This window comes from Euprymna scolopes, chromosome 38 (genome assembly GCF_053919585.1).
Source record: "Euprymna scolopes isolate OS-2025 chromosome 38, ASM5391958v1, whole genome shotgun sequence".
Classification (NCBI taxonomy): domain Eukaryota; kingdom Metazoa; phylum Mollusca; class Cephalopoda; order Sepiida; family Sepiolidae; genus Euprymna; species Euprymna scolopes.
Genome location: NC_136519.1, coordinates 65,681,395 through 65,694,072, shown reverse-complemented (window position 1 = coordinate 65,694,072; position 12,678 = coordinate 65,681,395).

The following is a 12,678-nucleotide window of genomic DNA, read 5'->3' as shown; positions in this document are numbered from 1 at the left end:
TATTTGCAGTGGGATGTTAATTATTATTATTATTATTATTATTATTATTATTATTATTATTATTATTATTATTATTATTATTATTATCGGTAGACGTAGACTAGACGTAGACGTAGACGTAGACGTAGACGTAGTAGTAGTAGTAGTAGTAGTAGTAGTATATCACAATAGATGTGAATTTCCTTTCTTCTTGTACGAAAATGAAATATGTTCAGGCGAACAAAAAAAATAGTTAACAAACCTTTAAGGCGTAAAATAATGTTGGAGAAAATAACAAAACAAGTCGCAAAGAAGATCGAGTAGAGAGTTGAAAAAGGAAAATTGATACTGTTTTGTCTCTACGTCCGTCACAGAAGAGGGTGGGTCGATGACATTGGATATGAATCAAATGAGTAGACTGTTTGAAAACAGAGAAATGGGGTGGGGGTCGTATAAGAGAGATGGGTCGGTTTGCCTGCGTCTTCTCACTACTACGCGAGGCTTTTTTTGTCAGACTCATCGTTCAGTCTATTTGGAATTGCATTCTTCTTATTATTATTGGATACGTCATGATCTCGATGAGTCCAAGCATTTAAATAAGTGGCTCTGGCTGACTGTCCGCCTAAGACTATTCAACGATCATCTTACTTCATGTTTTTCCCAATCAATTACGCTTAAGTCTAAAATGGCACTTTTGGTTGACCTCAGTTTTTAACAATAAATGAAATTGTATTCGTTAGTCTGTCATGCTTGTCACGTTTAAAATCACATTTTCTTTGATACGTATGCCAATATGGCATTCCAAACTTATTACTGCTAAGCTTAGTTTTTAATTCGTGTTACCTTTCATAATCACGTTCTCTAATGGAACGGGAGGCTGCGGTTCAGTGTAGTAACTAATGAAAATGTACCTTTACGTCGTTCTCGTTTATAGTCGCCCATTTAGATTTTAGTTTGATATGCCATGCTTAAACATGAAAAGAGTTCATTCTGCGAAGCTTTACAACTAGCACTTTCCTTTGTGTAAGTATAAAACTTAATTAGGTTTGTGATCCTTAAGTTTGTAATATACATCTATTTGTTATGCCATGTAAAAGTATGAATTATCTTTATTTAGTTTGATCCGCTTCAACTCTGCTTAGCATTTTATTTATCATATCATAAGTAAGGATAACGTTCTTTTTGCTCTGTCACCCTTAGGTTATTAATGGAATTTTTATCAGTAATCGCGCATATCGACTGAATGCATCATCTTTTGTATTAATGTGTCGGTCGGCATTAAGCCTATTCGAGCATAACTGCCTTCTTCCAAAGGAAGCCATTTCATGGGAATATAAAATCCACAAACGGACCCTAGTCGCATGTATATTCCCGTTAGGGGAGATGACGACGTTAGGCTTTTGCAACCCTTGCAAGGAGGTGTCGACGTCCTCCTACATATAGCACCTACAATTCCTAAATTGGGTACCTGTTTTAGTAATGAATAGATTCAACGCAACTTAATTCGGTCATCTGTAGGAAACCGGTGCACAAAATGATTATGCCGTATTTTTTTTTATGGATCATAAAAAATGCGTTAGTTTGTCACATTTCAATTAAAAAATACTTTCGACGATGTGTAACGCTTACGTTTGCACTAACATTCTCATAATGAGAGTCGCATTTTATTCTAGATGCACGTAAGCATTTGTGCAAGAAACCCTGCTTGTCGTTTCACCTCATATTTACAGTTGTGGAAACATTTTTTTATGAAATACGCTATCTTGCAGTCACGCATATCTGTCTCGATTAAGTTTCAAGTAGTATTTATACCGATAAACGCACGCACTGGGTGTACACATCTATTTTTTACCAGTAATCTTTAACTTTCAAATAAAACTTAAATTTCCAATCCCATTTTCTTTGATTTGTCACGTTTGTGTATCAAAATATCTTTTTGGACAGTACAATTAAAGTTTGAAATTCCATGTGCATTATTCTGCCAAGCTTGGTCGTGAACAACCGATTTTTATCACTAAGGATGTATGCATCTTTATTTTTCTCGTCAGTCTGTCACAATTATCAGTAAAGTAGATATTATTTTATCATGCTTAGTATAAAATGCATTTTGGATATGCTGTGTGTATGCTTGAAATATTATGTTGTGCGTATATTTGAAATGTTTGATATGTTGTGTGTATGTTTGAAATCGAATTCTCGTTTGTACACCGAATTAAAAATCTAATTTCCGTTGGTGCGAATAACGTTCCGCATGAAAACCTGTTTTAAGGTCTGTCACGCTCAGATGTGAAATATCAGTTTGAGCGCATTGGTTTAATAGACGCATCTCTATGATACGCGTCTCCATTTTGTTTGTCCTTTTGTATATGTTTGTGTTGTGTTAAGATGTTATGAATAGATGAAATCAGGAAGACGTCGGTCTAGAGAGGCATTTTAGCGTTAGGCGTAGCTAATTATAGTACGTTGGGACGAAAATAAGAAATAGAATGGCAAGAAGCGAAAATAGATAAAGACAGAAGCAGATTGCGCGGGAAGAGAAAAAGAAACGCGACCGAACAAAATGAAAAAAGAAAAAAATATCGAGTGTGGCGAAAGAGCGTAAGAGTCAATTGTGTCGGGCAACTCATCAAGTCATCCATCATGGCTACCGTTTGCCACGACCACGCGCGCCCTTTTTATTAGGAAGTCACTTCCGGCTAATCAAGCGGACGGTGAATTGTTTCCACCAGGGACTTGTCAAAGGGAGAAATGTGGTGCTTCGTGATAGCCACGCTTCGGCTCTGCCAATAGTCGAAAATACTGCCGTTGGTGATTGCCACGTATACACATACACGCAGGCACATATTATAATTATATATATATATATATATGTGTGTGTGTGTGTGTGTGTGTGTGTGTGTGTGTGTGTGTGTGCGTGCGTGTGTGTGTTCGTGGAGAGAAAGAGATACGAAGCGAGAGAAATAGAGAGAAATAGTGAGAGCGTGAATAAGAGAGTGAGAGAGACGTGCGCTGGCCTGGACTAAACAATGATCGCTGTTTATGTTATTGTTGTTGCTTCTGTTTACGAAATTGAGACGATCTTATTTTTTCTTTGGTCAGATTTTCTGGCACGTTGCGGGCTTCATTAGACGCCATTCGTTCAGGCCGGCTGCATGTCATATATTCGATGTCGCATCGTATTGTATTATATCGGTAAAGCTGCTCAGACTGTCCGAAAGATATTGGCTCAAATATCGCTTTTTGATATGAACAATATAAATGGGATACAATATTAGACCTTTCACTAGGCCGAGCGCTTTATTTGGAGTAATTTCAACTCACAAGACCGATGGTAAACAGTGACCGATTATAACAAACGAAGTTATTCACGAGCTATTCATTACAAAGCACTAGTTGAATCGCCCATTTACGGAGGGTTACAAATGGAAATTATATAAAGCCACTAATTACATCGTTGATGAAAATTTTAGTGCATTTTTTATATCAACCATAGTTGATGCAAATAAACTAATTATTAATATCCAACAGTATTTGTTTTATGGTTAATCAAAAACATGTGCCAAAGGTGTAAACCCTACGCATGATTATACGTCCTACTGATAAGACGCTACCTCTTACTGATGAGACGAACGCTAAAATGTCTTGCACTATTTATAACTTCCTGTATTGCAATATCAAACAAGGAGGATAATGGATTTTTACTGGATTTTACTAAATGAAAGATGAGAATGAATAGTTAGTCACGATTAGAACAAATCGCTATTAGTTGGGTGGACCCCAGGCTGACGAAAGGGGCGATGATTAAATTGAACATTGGTTTAAACAGGGTAGGAAACAGTATTAGTGTGTAAGTTACATATACATTTATACGTCGTAATCAGATGTACTTATTACTGGATGGCTAAAAGGAACACGTTTTTTTTTAGATATTTATAACAGGTATTTAGCTGATAAGTCATCGATTAATGTTTAGTTGTCGAAAATACTTTTAGATTCCAGAAATAATGTGGGTTTTATTAGATCTTCAATGGGTGGCAGTTATAGTGTGATCACTTTGTATAATCTGAGATTCCGCTGACCCAAAAGTAATAACAGTCGTTTTCAACTTAATACCATGTAATGCATGTATATAGCAACATTTGAAACTGTGTTACTGCTATAATTCTATTTCGACATTCGAAGTTTCATCGTATGATATATAATGTTTTTTTTTATTTTACCTAGGAAAAATCATAGCAAATTACAATCCGAATTTTTAAACCTATGTTTTGATATTTAATATCATGCTGGTCAGGTACATTTCCTCCAATACTTTAATTATAAGAATCTGACTGTATAATAATCTATCACAAAGTAATGAATATATATATATATATATATATATATATATATATATATATATATATATATATACATATATAATATACATATAAAGAAATATATATGAGTATATATATATAAAGAAATGTATATATATAATATATAATATATATATGTATATATAAAGAAATATATATAAATATATATAAAGAAATATATATATATATATATATATATATATATAAAATAAAAATTACAATTAAATTTACCAAAATGATCCAATATGGTAAAATTAAAGTATATTATAAATATTAAAGAATTAATATTTATCTCAGCCAGATGTAAAAGCTCGATAAAGCCAAATAGGAAATAGAGCTTATAATATCAGCAAACAGTCAATAAGACTTGTTAAAAACACTTTGAAATTAGTTAAAAACATATTTAATCTGAAAAGGAAACACTAGATAAGTGGATAGTCCTTAATCCGCGGAGTTTCGAATAAATACTTTCCTTCTCATCAGAGGGTAGGAATTAGCAAAATGCGGGATCGGATTTTGCATGCAAAAGCATTTGATGGAACAAGGACTATCCACTTATCTAGTGTTTCCTTTTCAGATTAAATATGTTTTTATCTCATTTCAAGGTGTTTTAACATGTTTTATTAACTGTTTGCTCGTATATATATATATATATATATATATATATATATATATATATATATATATATATATATATATATAAAGAACGACAGAGAGTAAGCAAAAAAAAGATAGAGGTTTGTGGATGAGAATGTAACGGATAACATATCATTAAAGTAAACTTTTGATTATTAAACTGCTCTTAATGCTACTTTCTTTTTTATTAAAATAACTTAAACAAAATATTGCACAAATTTCCCTCTTATATGTCTTTTAGCCGTCTTCAAAAATTGATAATTATTGGATAATTTATTTAGAAGTGGATACTCCACATATAAACATATAAACATGTCTACATACCAAATTTTCTCCTTCCTTTCACACACAAGCACACACATATTTATACGTAATTTTCATACTTGGGGCAGTGATTACGTATTAATAAATAACATAAAGTCATTTAGATATGTTAATAGTGAAAAAAGTAATTTATAAATATTTTCTTTAAATAAGAATAACATGATGGGCAGTTATATTCTATATGACAACATTTGACGAATAGTTGTGTCCAATAAAAACACTTTCTGAAACTAAATGAATACTTGTATATCTATCCCAATTAATGGTGTATCTTGGAGGAAAAATATGTATATTTACACTGGTTGTTTTAGTAAAGTACTTGAAACTGAAATTGTAATTAAACATTTTATTCATGACTGTCCAAACACTAAACAAAACGTTGCATATATTCATATGACAGTTATAAAAACATTTCTGGAAGAGCATGAACATGGTCAAATAAAATGTTTTTATAAACTTTAGAAATTAAGATACAAAATATGATTTGAAATCCGTATTAAAAGTGAACTTTAATAAACTTTACAACGTAAGGTATAAACATTTATTTCATATTAGATCTGTACCTTAGATTTATTTTATGCTATGCACATTTTGTTCCACTCAAAAAACTAATTTATCTACCATTTAGCAATTAATGATAAATATATCAGTTTTAACAATTTTTTAAGAGCAGGATCTTCATTAACGTGAACTCAATGGTAAAATAGTCGTAGTAATTCAAACGGAAGGTGATGCGTCTTCTTGAGGTCTAGAGGTCCTATTGTCACTCACACCCACGAGGATCCATTTTCCAGTAAGCAATTACTAATAAGTACACATGCGAAATCTCCTACTGAACAAATAAACACTACTACTACTACTACTACTACTACTAATAATAATAATAATAATAATAATAATAATAATAATAATAATAGTCAGCATCAGACGCGGCATTTTCTAAGGTGATCCCTTGTTGCCACTTCTATTGGTAATAATAGTCACACCATTGGCACATGCACTAAGAGAGAGACAAGGGTTACTAAATGGAGAAGAACAAACCTAAGATCAATCACATGTCATTTACGGACCATCTGAATTCGTTTGAAAAAAAAAGCAGAAAAGTAAATTGACTATTTCGTTCAAACTGTACATCAATGAAGGGAACATATAATTTTGAATTTCCAAATGAACAGTAGGTACTCTTAAACGAGGGCAGAGACTTCCTAGGAAAAGCATCATTTTGAAAAATGGTGAAATATTATGAGATTATAATGCAAAAGGCTATAGGTACCTGCTCTGCAATAAAATAAAGAGAAGACGAAAAAAGTATGTATGTAGAGACTCAAACTGTTTCTGAAATCTCGGCTGAATGGAAGAAACTTTCTCACTGCCATCAATTCATGGGCAATTGCTATAATTCCGTACAGTGTAGCATTTGTACGATGGACACAGGAAGAAATGAAAAGCACGGGAATTGATCGTCTAGTATGAAGCATTTTGCATTCATAGGTCTATTGTTCTCATCTTGAGTGTGATTTTTACAACGTTTCGGTCGATGTAACTCCCTTCCTTCTTTAAGTGCACTGCTGTGGACTGCTGGAACGGCAAAATCTACAATCTGGCAGGACATTTCCTTCTTGTTAACTATTATGACATCCGCTCTTCTTGTTTGGATGGGTTTATTTGTTTGTGTATCCATCTTTCATTGGACTTTGTAACTTTCATTTTCCAGTACTGCTGCCGATTTGTGATTGTACGATTTGTCTGTGTGTTCAATATGCAAGTGTTTGCATCATTACTAATGCACTGCCTTTTCTCATTTGATCGTGTCTATTCTTATCTTCTTTTTGGTCTAGTTCTTTTGCATTCACTGATTATGTGTTTTATTGTTTCGTCCCTTTGACTCAAGAGTAACATTTGCTGTTTTCTTGTGTCTTGTCGATCCTTGCTTTGATGTAAATTGGTTCTAATTGCGGTATCTTGTGCCGCTGATATAAGTAATTCAGTCTCCCTGTAAAGATTTCCCAGTGTTTTCCTTAATCCCTATTTTTGCCATTCTTATGAATCGTCCATGTAGCTGCCCCTCTTCCCATTTTTCTGTCCTTGTCTTATTCCTCGTCCCCATTTTCTATCTTGTTTGTTTCTTTCGCGTCTCTTGCTGAATCCTTGCCGTGATGTGCATTATTTATTTCTCAAATCCTTTTTTGTGTTATTTACACAATCTTCCATACAGACCAGCCCTTTCCTACATCTTTCCTCTTCACATAGAGTCGGTTGAATCATTCTTCGGGTGTAGTACAGTGTGCATCATTATGGGTTTTCTGATCTTCTGGTCGAGGGTTATTAGTTGCCCTTCGGTCCTGAGTTATAAACGGTCCTGAGTATCTACGCACGTGTTTTTCCTTTCATTAGGTTTCGACTATTTTGTTTTGTTATAAGGAGGTTTCTTGTTCTGAGGAATTCCTTTCCTATTTTTCCGTTTATTTGATGGCGCCTGCTTCCAACACTTAATTATTTGTAGCAATCATGTTTACTTATTGCACTCATTTGTGTTTAATTGGGTAGTGCTATACATTCAGTTGCTTCTAGTTTTCCCTAGTCAACAATTAGATATCTTGGCTAAGAATTATGGTTGTGTTGAATAGTGTTTCTAGTTCTATTTTGTTTTTGAAAACACTTTTAGGTCACTCATGTATATAAGAGGATTCATTCTTTCTTCCGTGTTACTGAATTTTCTGAGGATGTTGTTCACGGGCTGTAATGAACAGTAATTGTGATAGAAAACAACTTTGGAAGATCATTCTTGATTTTGATTTTGTACATTCTCCATCATTATCTTTTTTCTTTATTATTATTATTATTATTATTATCATCATCATCATCATAATCATATAAAAATAATAATAATAATAATAATAATGATAATATTAATAATAATAATAATAAACTTAATAATAATAATAATAATAATAATAATAAACTTAATAATAATAATAATAATAATAATAATAATAATAATAAACTTAATAATAATAATAATAATAATAATAATAATAATAATAATAATAATAATAATAATATAGTGTTGGTGACCAGAAGGCGATTAAAGCTTCATTCAAGTGGAATAATGTTGCAAAATGGAGAAGCTATGAAAGAAATAAAAGAATCAGGGAATATGGATGGAGAGTCGACATTCTGAACAGCGACACCAAAGTCAAAGTCTGGAGAGTATCATAAAAGCTAATTGTGAAGTTGTACGGAGGAAATTAAGGCGGTGAATGTTATAGCTGTCAGTGTTTTGAGGAACAGTGCAGGAATTTTAGAATGGTTAGACAAGGAGCTGCGTAGTCGGGACATCAAAACAAGTAAAAATGTTGTAATGTTTATTGTATTCCACATTAGAAGTAACGTCAGTAAGTTGCATCAGTAGAGGAAATATAATGGGAGAAGATTTTTAATTGTGAAAAATTGTATTAGAGCTTAGAAACATCGTCGAAGAGGAATGTGGTTAAAAGTGAAGAGTGGATGCTCAAATGGAGTAAATGAAGTTGAAATGGATGAAACCAAGGCTGAGTATGTGGAACGTAGGAACAGAGAAAGGGCAGAGGAATTCGATGGGACGAAAATGCACGGAAAGTTCTTCCAGGATGTTACAGATGTGACGAAAAAAATATGACAATTGCTAAGGACATTGAAGCGTGTTGTTTTGCAGTACAGGAGCAAAAACTGGAAATTCGACTGTCCAGGAAAGTTGTTCAATGAGAGAATGTTCTGCAGAATGCCGGGCTTGTGGAAAGTTTTCTGGGTCAGTTGCCTACCTTGCAACAGGCTGCAGTGAATTGTTTCAGATTACAATAGAAGGCACGCATGGGGCTTATTATATACTGGGAGGTTTGTTGGACGCTTGGAGTGAAGTGTGCTGGAGCGTGATTTTAATAGGTACGTAAGGAGGTGAGAACAAGCGAGTGTGGCGATGTAGATTTATGATAGAAAAAAAGTGGCATGACAAACATAATCCTTCAGATTTGGTATTATCTGACATGGTTTTTAAGACGTAATAACTTGTAGATTTTTCAGTACCCTAGGACAATGATGTGATAGAGAGACGCTGTGTAGTATCAAGTCGTCCGGAAGGACATTTGAAAAACTACGAATACATTCGAACCTCTGCTATTTTATGTACCAGTAATATCCTAAGAGAGACCTTTGATTTTTTAAGTTCCTAGTTTTGAGCCAGGATGTAGTAAGAGTCCCCCGTGAAAAGAGTCCTCCTCTTTTAAGGAAAGCGTCATTAAACGAAATCAAGATTATTATTAAGCGTAGTCATTAAGAGTCGACACAGGTCATCATAAGAGATTGCCGAGTGACAACGACTCGTTGTGTTCCCTGGATTTGGGTGAGAAAAATCTCCATAGATGTCCAGTACCCTTTTATTTTTGTTTGATAAACACTTTTTTTTTTTGATAAACACTTTTATTTTGTGTTTGATAAACACTTTTTTTTTTGATAGACACTTTTATTTACTTATTTTTTTGATAAACACTTTTATTTTTTTGACAAACACTTTTATTTTTTGGATAAACACTTTTATTTTTTTATAAACACTTTTATTTTTTTTTGATAAACACTTTTTTGATAAACACTTTTATTTTTTGTGTGATAAACACTTTTTTGATAAACACTTTTATTTTTTGTTTTCTAAACACTTTTATTTTTTTTTTGATAGACACTTTTTTTTTGATAAACACTTTTATTTTTTTGACAAACACTTTTATTTTTTGGATAAACACTTTTATCTTTTTCTTTTTGATAAACACTTTTATTTTTTTTGATAAACACTTTTATTTTTTTTTGACAAACACTTTTTTTTTGATAAACACTTTTATTTTTTTTTCATAAAAACTTTTAATTTTTTTGTATAAGCACTTTTATTTTTTTGATAAACACTTTTATTTTTTAGATCAAAACTTTTTTGATAAACACTTTTATTTTTTTGAAAAACACTTTTTTTTGATAACCACTTTTATTTTTTTGATAAACACTTTTATTTTTTTTGATAAACACTTTTATTTTTTTTTGATAAACACTTATTTTTTTGATATCCACTTTTATGTTTTTTTGATAAACACTTTTATTTGTTTTTGAAAAACACTTTTATTTTTTTTTTGATAAACACTTTTATTTATTATTTGATAAACGCTTTTATTTTATGATAAACACTTTTATTTTTTGATAAACACTTATTTTGATAATAACTTTTATTTTTTTGATAATCGCTTTTATTTTTTTTGATAATCGCTTTTATTTTTTTGATAATCGCTTTTATTTTTCTTGATAAACGCTTTTATTTGTTTGATAAACATTTTTTTTTATAAACACTTGTATTTATTTTTTTGATAAACACTGCAAATACATTTCTGTTATCGCAAATACCGCTTGGCATTGACTTTTCACTGACCATGACTATTGGTCATCAATGGAATTCGGATGCCAAGAAGACTCATTCACTTAAAGTCTGGTTAGTGTTTTCTCCTCTCGGTTTTTCCAGCCTCCATCGCCCCTTCTCGACTATTTGGTGTGTTGTGTCCAATTTATGCTAGCAGTACATTTTTGGAGTAGGGGACCCCTCATTGTAAAGTTCCAGTTGCTTTTTGGATCTATGTTTTATTTCTCTGTCGTATTCTTTTACTTCTGTAATAATTCCTGTATGACCGGTTATCATTTGTCAGGCATGTGTATTAGCTCCATAATCAATTTTCTATCATAATATTTCAGCCGTTTTATGCATTGCTGTCCGTTGTACCTTTGATTTTTCTTTTTTCGTTTTTCTAATTTTTCCGGGTTTGTGTGCAGTGCTCCTTCGATTATTGGTATTATCGTGATTTTCTTCATTTTTATATTTTCTGTCAAACTTTTTATCAATTCTGGATATTTGCTTCGCTTCTCTATCTCATTATTATTCATACTGTGATCTGCTGAAACAGCAGGATCAACGATCTGGCAGGGCTTTTTCATCTTGTTTACTATTATAATCTCTGGTATTTTGTTTGGATATGTTTATCTGTTTGTACGACAAAGTCACAACAGATGCCATGATCTCCAATACTGCTACAGGGATCTGATTACACCATTCATATAAGCACTCAGAATTTACTTATTTGTATAGTTCCCAGATACTGTCTTGCCCACCTGGCTGTATCTATTCTTATAGTCTCTTTGGACTAGTTTCGTGCAATCACATATAGTTTATCGTTTCGTACTTCAGAGTTTGTATTTTCTATTTTCATATGTCTTGTTGATCTTTGCGGTTGGTTCTAATCGCGATACAATTTCTCAGTTTAAATGTCTTATCTGTGGCCATGTTCACGTATTTACGTAAGTATCACTTTTTACATCCTTCGTCTCTGTAGCTCTTTTTCTTCCTATGGGTTTGTCTCATCTTTTCTCTTGCTTCTCTGTTCATTGGTTTTAATGTTTACATTGTCTTTTGTTGGTGATTAGAATTTATGTATTGGGCATTTTGTCCTTTCATATTCTTTTTTTTCGTATTTTATTCACACAGTTTTCTATGCCAATCATTCCTCTTTCTCAGTCTTTTTCTACGAAGAATTGGCCAGCGTTGTTCTGTGCGTGTAATGCATTGTTCTTTTCGTGTAGTACATTGTTCTGTGCACGCAATACACCATGCGTAATCATAATTTCCTGATAAACTGGTCGAAATGATTTAGTTTGTTTTTGATCAAGTCTATAAACAGACCAGACGTTCTATACCTATTATAATTTAGTTATACAAGTTTTCTTATTCTTGTAAAGTACTATTTTCCAATGTTCCCTTTTATCTTTTTGTGTTGATACTTGGCTTCTATAACATCCAAATATTTGTAGATTCTATCTCCGCTTATCTACGCTTCCTTCTTTTGATTAGGCAGTTCCATACTTTCCATTGCCTCAGATTTTCCTCTTCTGATAAGTATCAGTGCGAGTTTTTCAATTCCATATTCCAGTAGAATATTCTGGCTGTGTTTACTGGCGTCTCCAATTACGTTTTTCTATCTTGCAAAAAGCTTCAGATCGTCTATATACATTAGGTGGTTCATTCTTTCATCTTTATTTTATCTGGCCGCATATTTCCTTATTATATTGTTAATAATTGTCTATGATGAACAGAAGTCGCGATGAGGAAGCTTGCTAAAATATAACATTTTTATCTCAGGTGTGTAGTTTCCTTCATCTTTCAGCTCAATTCTGTATGTTATCATTATCTTTGTAATTAGATTGATAATATTATCTGTTTTCTAAACCGTTCTATTATCCATGTTCGAGGGAGTTTGTCATATGCTCTCTTGTAGCCGACCCATCATATGACTATGTTTTTTTTTTACATATTTCGGGATATTCT